Raw genomic sequence first — 9,590 nt, forward strand, 5'->3', positions numbered from 1 at the left:
AGCCAGGGGAAACGACGGTGCTCCGGTAAGTTTGCTGTTTATGTCCAACCGAACTCAGGGCTCGACAGAAGTATGTTAGCTAAATATGTTTGGAACACAAAGCTACGGTTTGTGTGACACGTGTCTCTATGTAGGTAGCTAAGTCTGCGGGACAGCATGTTATAGCTAGGTAGCTAACGTTGACGCTTAACGGTGAAGTTTCTAAAAACAAGTGTAGCTGCTCCGAGATGAGTCGTGCCAATAAAACAGCTGTCCATGCAGATAACCTATACTGACAATACCCTAAGCTGGTCAATGATCCCACCTAACACGCTGTTTAGAGTAGGATAAAGTTACATCTCGGAGTGAATAACTTTAGGGAATCGGTTAGATAAATTATAGTAATTAATAAGTTAAATGTTGGGCATTTTTGTGTGGGAATTTAAGTGATTTAGCTACTACTACTACTACGTTTCCACTACACTGTTATCATAGTTCTAAGATACAAGCCATTACTTTAAACATGTTGCTGAATATTTAGCTTTGAAACGGCATTTAGATTATTAGGATAATATTAGGGTTTGAAATGTAATTACTGTATGTTCATTAATGCAGCTGATTTTTCTTTCTTCCATTTTTTGTTTCTAAGGAACTGCTGCTTGACCACATTTTGCAACGACTCCGCTCTCGTTTAGAGCATATTCTTGGGCAATTGCCTCTGGATTTAGACTATTTAGACTTCATTTGCACACAAGAATTTGTGTTTTTAAATGCCATATCCAGTCATGTAGCTGTTTCACAGCCTATTTTAGATGCATTGACGGAACTACATAGCCTTGTAAATGTGGAAAAAGAAAAAAGTAAGCAACATATTAAAACTGTGCAATTAGTGCAAGGACCAGTTGGACGACCGAGAATGGCACTCTCTGTAGAGTACATTTCCAGCCTTTTGGACCTTAATCTGTCCATCCCGTGCATAGCTGCGCTTTTGGGGGTGTCTAGACGAACAGTTCATCGACGCATGGCTGAGTCTGATCTCTCAGTCAGGGCACTGTACAGCCCTCTGACAGATGAAGAATTGGACCAGTGTGTGAGAGATGTAATATCCAGACAGCCTCATTCTGGATACCGTATGGTGAAAGGACTTCTTCAAGCTCGAGGACTGCGGGTGCAGTACGAACGGATCAGAGCTTCCATGCACCGTGTTGACACCATCGGAGTCATATCACGAATGTCCAACTTAGGTTGCATTGTTCGAAGAACCTACTCCGTTCCAAGCCCCCAGTCCTTGATGCACATCGATACAAATCATAAGCTAATCCGGTAAGTTTTTTGAGTCCTTTTATTAATAAAGGACAGAAAAAAATTACATATTGTAATTATATAATCAAAGTTTTGTATAGGCCTATTCATCATATAACATCTTCAGTGCCCATACATTCTCTGGCAAACACGATAACTGTTGTTCACATCGACTTTGGACCTAGTAAATTACTTTTAATTGCTTATAAAAATGACAGTAATAATATAGGGGTTTTAGAAATTGCTGTATTTGATATTGCATTTGTTAAAAAGTTTTAACTTTTTCATCAGTAGAAGTTTACAGTTCAGATGCTTTTTCATAACCTTGCCTGTGAAAAAGCAAACAACTAAAATTGTCTCTAAGTTATGTAGCTTTTATTTTTTACTACAGCTACAACATTGTCATCTTTGGTGGCATAGATGGCTTTTCACGAAAGGCAAGCACAGTTTTTACTGATAAATACACATATACAGTACCAGTTTGTCATTGTTACACCTTTGTATTTTGTCCAAGTGTTAAAACTGCATTGTACTACAGATAATGTATCTTGGTGCAGCCTCCAACAACCTTGCCGCAACATCCCTGGCATTCTTTCAAGAATCTGTGGAGAAGTTTGGTTTCCCTCTTAGGTAAGTGTTTTACAGTCATGCTTGAATGGTTGTAAACACCTTTTGAAATAACAAAAAGTACAATTTTGTGTGGTATTTACCTTAAAACACTTTCTATATTTTTACGACTTGGATGATGATCATGCTGTATTTCAGGAGCCATTTATACAGGATTTTAGTTATTTTTGCATGACTGTATAGTTATTTTTTGTTAAAGTAGAGATTTACAAAGTCTATATAGATATAGTGGGGTACCCTTTATAACAAAGTTAAAAAAAATGCATAATTTTCTGAATACGTTTTTTGTATATATTGAATAATAAAAAAATTGTAAATGTTGCTCTGTTTTAAGGGTACGGGCTGATCAGGGTGTGGAAAACGTAGACATTGCACGCCTCATGTTTACAGTCCGGGGCACTGGAAGGGGCAGCTTCATATCCGGCAAGAGTGTCCACAATCAACGGTCAGTCCAAAACTTCAGTATATCAGCTTGCAGCAGGACTACTATTTGAGGAGTGTGATGTGAAACTCCTATCTCCAGTGAAAGCAGCTGCTGCTTAGAGAGTACTGAATAGCAACCTCCTTAGCATGCAAATTCAACAACTTTTTCCTTGCTGCAAATTGTTTTTTAGTTTTTTGCTGGGCAATGGGTCTGGAATTACATCTGTATGTCAAATTTTTTTTAACGGAATGCAGTGACATTATACCCCATTAAACCTTTTTTGACTAAAAGTAATGACCAAACAAATATTGAAAGTAGAGACAAAAAACTGCATTGAAAGAAATTCCAACTGTGTGCATCTGTTGTGAATGGAAATATTTTCTCAAAGGAATCTGCTGTGATTTTGCATTATCAGTTTAATATACTGTAAATATTTTATATATAAATTTGCCTTGAGATTCTGCTATTACAGTTCCTTGTATATCAAGTTTAAAGATTTCTATTGAACTTTGCAATTTTCCAGAATCGAAAGGCTTTGGAGAGACCTGTGGGCAGCTGTCACAAACATCTACTATGATGTTCTCCACCACCTTGAAGAAGAAGGCTTCCTCAACATCGCCAATGCTACACACCTCCTCTGTTGCCATTATGTGTTCTTGCCACGGCTGCAAGATGCCCTGGACACTTTCCGCAGTGGCTGGGACAATCATCCAATAAGAACAGAAGGCCATATGACCCCTAATCAGCTCTGGGAACTGGGCCGAATCCATCACCCAATTCAAGGCCCAGATAACTTGGAGGTATTTTACAAATGTACAACTTGCTTGCAATATTATAAATCCCCACATATGTACTTGCACACATAAATGTTTTAAAAAAAGTGAATAGTCCCTTGCCAAAGGCTGCCCTTAAGTTAATACATATTTAACAAAGCGGTTTACAAAAGAGTCAGAGCAAGTGCCATAAACCTATTAGGATAATTAATACTGCAAAAAAGTCAGGTTTTCTATTTTTGTTTGATAGGGTATGGATATTCCTCACATTGAGTGGGAAAACAGTGGATTTACTGCTGATGGCTACTCCAGTGTCATCGTCCCAGACACAGAAAGCCCACTGACTGATGGACAAATGGCAGCTTTAAGAGAGGTTGTTGACCCAAGAGCGGCATCCCATTCCTTTGGCTGTGATATCTATGTTGCTGCTGTTCAATTTTGTGAGCATGTTCTAGCTGAACACTGAAAGAGCCAACACAACACTGTTCTGTTTGACATTTTTTCCCATAGTGTCTCAGATCAGGGCAAGCTAACTCCCCACATTTATAAGACAGAAATACATTTTAGGCATATCTTGTAATTTTATTGGAATGAAAGAAACTTCTTATTGTTCAACCATGAATCTTTCAGGAAGACTTGGTCTAAAATATATGAGAGGAGAAACCACCAAGCTACATGAGTTGGAACACCACTAAGAACTTTTAGGGTACACAAAACACTTAATTGAAAACCCTATGCTATATGTCCATCAAAAAGCATAACAATGAATGCATATTAGTAATACAATCTTTTAAATATTTCACTTTAACATATGGTGTTAGTGAGCACAGCTTTGTACCTACACAAGACCAAATCCTGTGTGGCAAGTGCCAATACAAGCCAGGATATCATTTTTAAAGGATGCATAGTCCTTGTAATGTCCTGGGATTCGCAGGGTCTCAAAACAGGTGCAAGCTGTTGGGAAGCTGCCCTTCACCACCTCAACAGATAGGTTATTCCTTGGAAGAATCTCCCACCCAGTCCAGAATTTTAACAGGTCCGTCAATTCATCAGGTAATGCTGTGAATTAAACAATGTGGATCAAATGATGGGTTGCTACAAATAAATGATTTAGAAAACAATTTTTTTTAGTATGCAATACATGCATCATAGTAGTTTTCTATTATGTAACAAATACTGCAATACTGTATACCATGGTAAAATGTCAAAGGTATGAAAAATACTCTTAATAAAGCTGTAAGTGAAGAGTGTGTGGCTATCTAATTCCTGTCCATACCGGTGTGCAAATATAGTCAACTGTTTAAAAGTAACTTTACACTTATAAAGTTTGGGTGACTAACTTATTTTAATAACGTGTTTGCAAGAGTTGTCCTTAAACATACCATTTTCAATGAAGTGGCGAAGATAACCTGATACGCGGCATTTTGTGTCAAGTGAACAATCGTCGTCGTCATCATCATCATCATCATGAGGCCAGGTGATGCGCTGCAGGATTATCTACATTGACAACAATAAAACATGACTTGAATAATTTTACTACTTTATCATGACTTCTATCTATCCACACACACAAAATTGAATTGTAAAACATTACCGCAGGGTTACAATCCACTGCTCTCTCCTGTGGAAAAAGCTGGGCCACTGTGTCAGGTCGTTTGGTCAGCAATGTCCACATTGGTGTCTCTTTAAGACCACGTCTGAGTTGTTTAATTTGTCTTATGACACGTCCAATTACCTGTTAATGACAGAAAATAAGGGACAGAAGGTGAAACGTATTTTTATTTATCCCAAAGCAAGGTCGGAGGATGATTTCTGCCAATATGTGACAATTTCTTTCAAGTTCACACACAGCGTGGATCAACATCTTCTCAAAAAGCCATCTTCGGTTATTTCCAGTAAGGCCAGGGAGATCCCAAGCGTAGGCCAAGTCCTGGACACTTTTTTTGTCCTTGTCTGAGAGTTCAGATTCCTCTTCAAGCTTTAAGACAGAAAAAAGTGAAAGGCAAGGCAAGTTCATCTATATAGCACTATTTAAATTGCTTAACTCAACATTTAATAACATTAAAAAGCAGTTTAAAATGCAAAACCACTAACTAAAAAGATAATAAAAAAGCTAAAGTAGGACAGTCTCCACCCCCTCAGCTGTTTTTCCATAAAATATTAGAGCCCACTGTAAAGTAAAATTGGCTAAGGGGGTGGAAACTGTCTTGCTTGGTTGTATATAATGGGGAAGAAATAATGAGTTTAAATAAAAAACATACAAGCCTGATTGTTTCCCGGATGTCTAGATCTGGACAGTCCTCTAGTGTTACTGTTGCAGTCTCTGGGCTTCCTCCAAACAGGACATGCACAACAGCAGGGCTGAGCCCTGATAGGCATGGTCCTCCATGAACAAAGGAGTGCCCCACCATTCTCCCTGCCATGACGAACATGTCACTTTCCACGAGAAAGTGAGAGGCTGAGGGCACTAAATGGCCTGGCTGTCCATCAAAGAGGCGTGTAACAGCAGTGTTTGCTGTAACAAATAAAATGTAGACAAAAGAAAATTCCAAACATTACATACTTTGCCAGGGTCCAGCAAACAAACAGATATAAAAACAGAATTACAGTATATGTAAAAGAAAAACCTTTTAAACAATACTTTAATAACATTTTTTATGGACAAGTCAGCTTACACATAGCTACAGTCTACATACCAAAGTTGATGCAAAACCCAGACTTAAGCTTGTCCATGCAAGTTGAGAGGAAAAAGCGACTCACACCCTCTCCAATGGCTGCATCACCTGTAACACAATGGAGAGGTTGATAGAGTAAGATTATAGATTTAAGCAGGCCTTAACTACTTTGACATGAAATTGAAGCTACCTTCAAGTTTGCAATTCAAGGGCCGTGCCCATTCCACATTTGGCTTCTTATAGAAGCAGATGAGCGCAGCGTCTTGTTCAGCAGGGTTCTTTCTAACATCCATGCTGAGAAGTAAGGGATTCTTACTTTCATGATGGCTAAGAATAGAATCCCGAAACAGAGACATGGCCTTGGTAGGGTCTTGTACTGTGAGCCACTCTAGTAAGAGATAAAATGAAAATGTTACCGATAAACTGACTTGGGATATGGAACTTATGGAAAGAATATTTCAGCAATTAAATATTCTAAAATCAGACAATAAAATTGGTTGCAATAAATAGAAACTGCTATTTACCAAAAGCAGTACAATACCGTAATGTTTTACTATGATCAGATAAGGTGTAGGTTATGCCATGTGACATGCCACTTTTAAATGCATTGCATCATCACAGTTTACCCTCCCTAACATTCTTGTCCTGCTGCTAACCCTGAATAGGACCTACCATCTGCAACTGTTTCACTACTGGACGATCCAGGGATTGCTTCTTGCTCTTCAACAGTACTCCTATCCAACACCTCATTTCCTGCCCTGGCCACATTCACAACACAATGTTAAACACTATAATTCTATTTGTAAAATTGCTTTAATGGTTTACATCTGCTGGTGAGTGAAACAAGTTCATATGTACAAAAAAAAATGGAATTACAGTATATAATGTACCTTTCTCCACATGAAGCAGCATGTACTTCAATGAAGTCAGCAGGAAACATTTTCATGCAGATAGGACAGGGCTCCTGAACTGGTGCTGAGAAAAAAGAGTTAGCAAAGATAATCAAAAATTAGACTTCAGCAAGAACCACTTAAATGTAGGCATGGCTTTGTATTTTTTAAGAAACCCATTTAACCTTATTGAAAATTGTGATTTTTTGCCATCCATATTGAATGCTAAATCTATTGAAAATGCTTAATTTAGTTTTTAAAGTGTCTCTCACCCTGCGCACTGTTAACCTCCCCATTAGCCAGGTTGTCTTCATCATTGTCAACATCAATGACATTGCAAGACTTCAAGTGTTCCATCAGGAGCTGCAGTGGAATGGCTGCTCCACACTTTTGGCACTTTGCCTTAGGCATGCAACTGAATACTTCATTACTTAGTTGCAAAGGAGTTGTTTTGAGCACGTCTTGAATTGGAGCTATGTAAAGAGGAGATTTACCCCCCTGGCTTGCAGCCTTTATGATGTTGCCTGTGTAGCCAGTATGATCAGGTGCCACCATGGAAAGCTTTCGGGAACCCCATCCTCCTATAGAAAACATTAAAAAGAAAAAAAATAATAATCAGAAAATGCTTTACATATGATATAAACTGTTTTCACACACAAAATTGTGCATACCTCCTGCTTTGTAAAGCAGCCAGCCTCCAGTTACAGCCTCCAATTGAGGAAAGACAACTTTAAGTGTCTCACATAACTGTAAGCAGAGCAGATATATAAAACATCGATAAGCGTGTATCCTTACAAAGGATGCTGACCTGTTGAAATTAAAGATGATTGTACTAGAACATCAGTCAGTAAAAACCAGAATTAAAACCTGTGCCAAAGGATTATAATTTTCCAATACATTAATGCAGACTATGTTCAAGGTATATAAGACAATTTCTTCCAAAATATTTTAATAGATGGTTGTCCTGGTTGCCACATCTCAAAAAGTAATGGGGTAGGACTAATTAACAAAATTTCTCATAGTTATAGTACAACTATCATAAATATATACATCTAAGGAATGTGCTTACCTCATCATGTGTTGTACTCTCATCTAAATTTACAGACCTGCGGCCCAGTCCTGCCTGCAAGTGGACGATTTGGTCTTGTTCTTTTGGTGTTTTTTCATATTGTTTTGGCAAAAGGTGGAAAGCAACTTCCAGTGGTTTAGGCCTTTTAGCAGGAACAAGATTCACTGCAGGAAAACGCCTCTTCGCTTTTCCCTTAGTGAACATACCTGGAAAAGACCTGTAGGAAATAACAGACTGTTAAAACTTGATTACTATCAAACTGAGTTTTTATAAGATTCAATAAATCCATAGAATATAATGTTGAACCTTGTCATTTCTATCTGAAGAGAAGGCCTTGGTGGCTGATTGCCTGACATCTCATTTTGGCCTATTTGCCTCCGTTCCCTGAAGTATTGTAACCAAAGATAATCATTAATCAAAGTCTGTAATTGTTAGGTTTAAAATTATCCATGTGAACAGATTAAAAAATATATATTTTAAACACTTAACCTTATATCCTGACTGCTGCAAGGTACATCACAACTGGCTGCACCTCCTCCCCTTTCAGATTCAGTCAATAAGGACATTAAGTTCCTGGCTGATCGTAAAAGCTCAGCATGATTACCCTGTCAACACAAATATAAATAAAATACCAAATAACATCACAGAGAGAAAAAAAGGTTTTAAACAAAAAACAAAGGCCATACATCTAATGTTTAAAGCTAATGTGTAATCTGCATCTGTGTTTCTGACAGCTGTTAAAAATCACACAAATATCCCACTGTAACGTTAGATATTATGTGTTGATCCTTCTAACTGTATTATCTACATTGATGGCTCCCTGTCTGTAAGCTTCTACCATTGCAGTCTTTTTTTGCAATTTTCAAAATTTTATTTTGTTAAAAAGTGGGCGGCCACCGTTAAGCACCAAAGATGGCAAAAGTACTGACTATATTTTAGAATTACGCAGCACACTGGCCAGGAGTCATTCTTGATGCATAGTCTACTATCTCAAACTCTCTCAGATAAGGCAAAGGATGATGGGAATCTAACGAATCAACAGCCAGGTGTAACCTAGGTAAGAGGTGAAGAACACAAACAACTAAATCAGTAGCTAACTTACAGTTCTCAAGGACACGGACACACACGGACACACAACCTGAAGAAATATGACTGGTCCCTAGCAGCAGCCGGTGGTGCTTAGACGTCTATAAACTACAACACGATACAAAAATATCTATTCAATTAATGATTAACTATGGTAGTGTCTCCAAACTTATGTTTTAACAGTAAGTGCTGCAATACAACTAAGAGGAGACAAGTTATTATTAAGGTAAGAATATACCGTAAATAGAATATCTTTCCTATTTTGCTCCCGTTTATAAATCCTTGAATACGGATTGTTATGAATCATTTTCTCAGACGACCCCACGGGGGATCCGTACTTCTTCTTCTCTCTCACTTCTCGCTGTGTGGTGCGAGCGCCAGCTCGCGGTGTGAGGCGCGTGTCCGCGCTATTCTCATAACGAGCTTTATTACAAAACTAATAACGAGTCAATTTTGTAAAATGTAAGGAGTAGAAAATACCAATATTCGTGTTAAAATGTAAGGAGTCATCACAAAAATAAATAGTAAAGTAAAAAATTCTGAAAAATCTACTTAAGTACAGTACTTCCCATCTGTTTAGCGCCAACGTTAGCTACCTAGCTATAACATGTTGTCCCGCAGACTTAGCTACCTACATAGAGACACGAGTCACACAAACCGTAGCTTTGTGTTCCAAACATATTTAGTTAACATACTTCTGTCGAGCCCTGAGTTCGGTTGGACATAAACAGCAAACTTACCGGAGCACCGTCGTTTCCCCTGGCT

General features: G+C 38.2%; 1 protein-coding gene and 1 long non-coding RNA gene across 5 annotated transcripts in view; one reads left to right on the plus strand and one right to left on the minus strand.

The window, feature by feature from the left end:
• The window catches only part of LOC117944809, an 8,057-nt gene extending 6,155 nt beyond the window's left edge, over positions 1-1,902 (plus strand). Inside the window, exon 3 of the long non-coding RNA XR_004656672.1 lies at positions 1,820-1,902. This is a non-coding gene — a long non-coding RNA (uncharacterized LOC117944809). The remainder of the gene's footprint in view (positions 1-1,819) is intronic.
• Positions 1-9,590, minus strand: part of abca2 (ATP-binding cassette, sub-family A (ABC1), member 2) — a 199,252-nt gene that overhangs the window by 45,362 nt on the left and 144,300 nt on the right. The window lies entirely within an intron of this gene.

This window comes from Etheostoma cragini, chromosome 5 (assembly GCF_013103735.1).
Source record: "Etheostoma cragini isolate CJK2018 chromosome 5, CSU_Ecrag_1.0, whole genome shotgun sequence".
Classification (NCBI taxonomy): Eukaryota; Metazoa; Chordata; class Actinopteri; order Perciformes; family Percidae; genus Etheostoma; species Etheostoma cragini.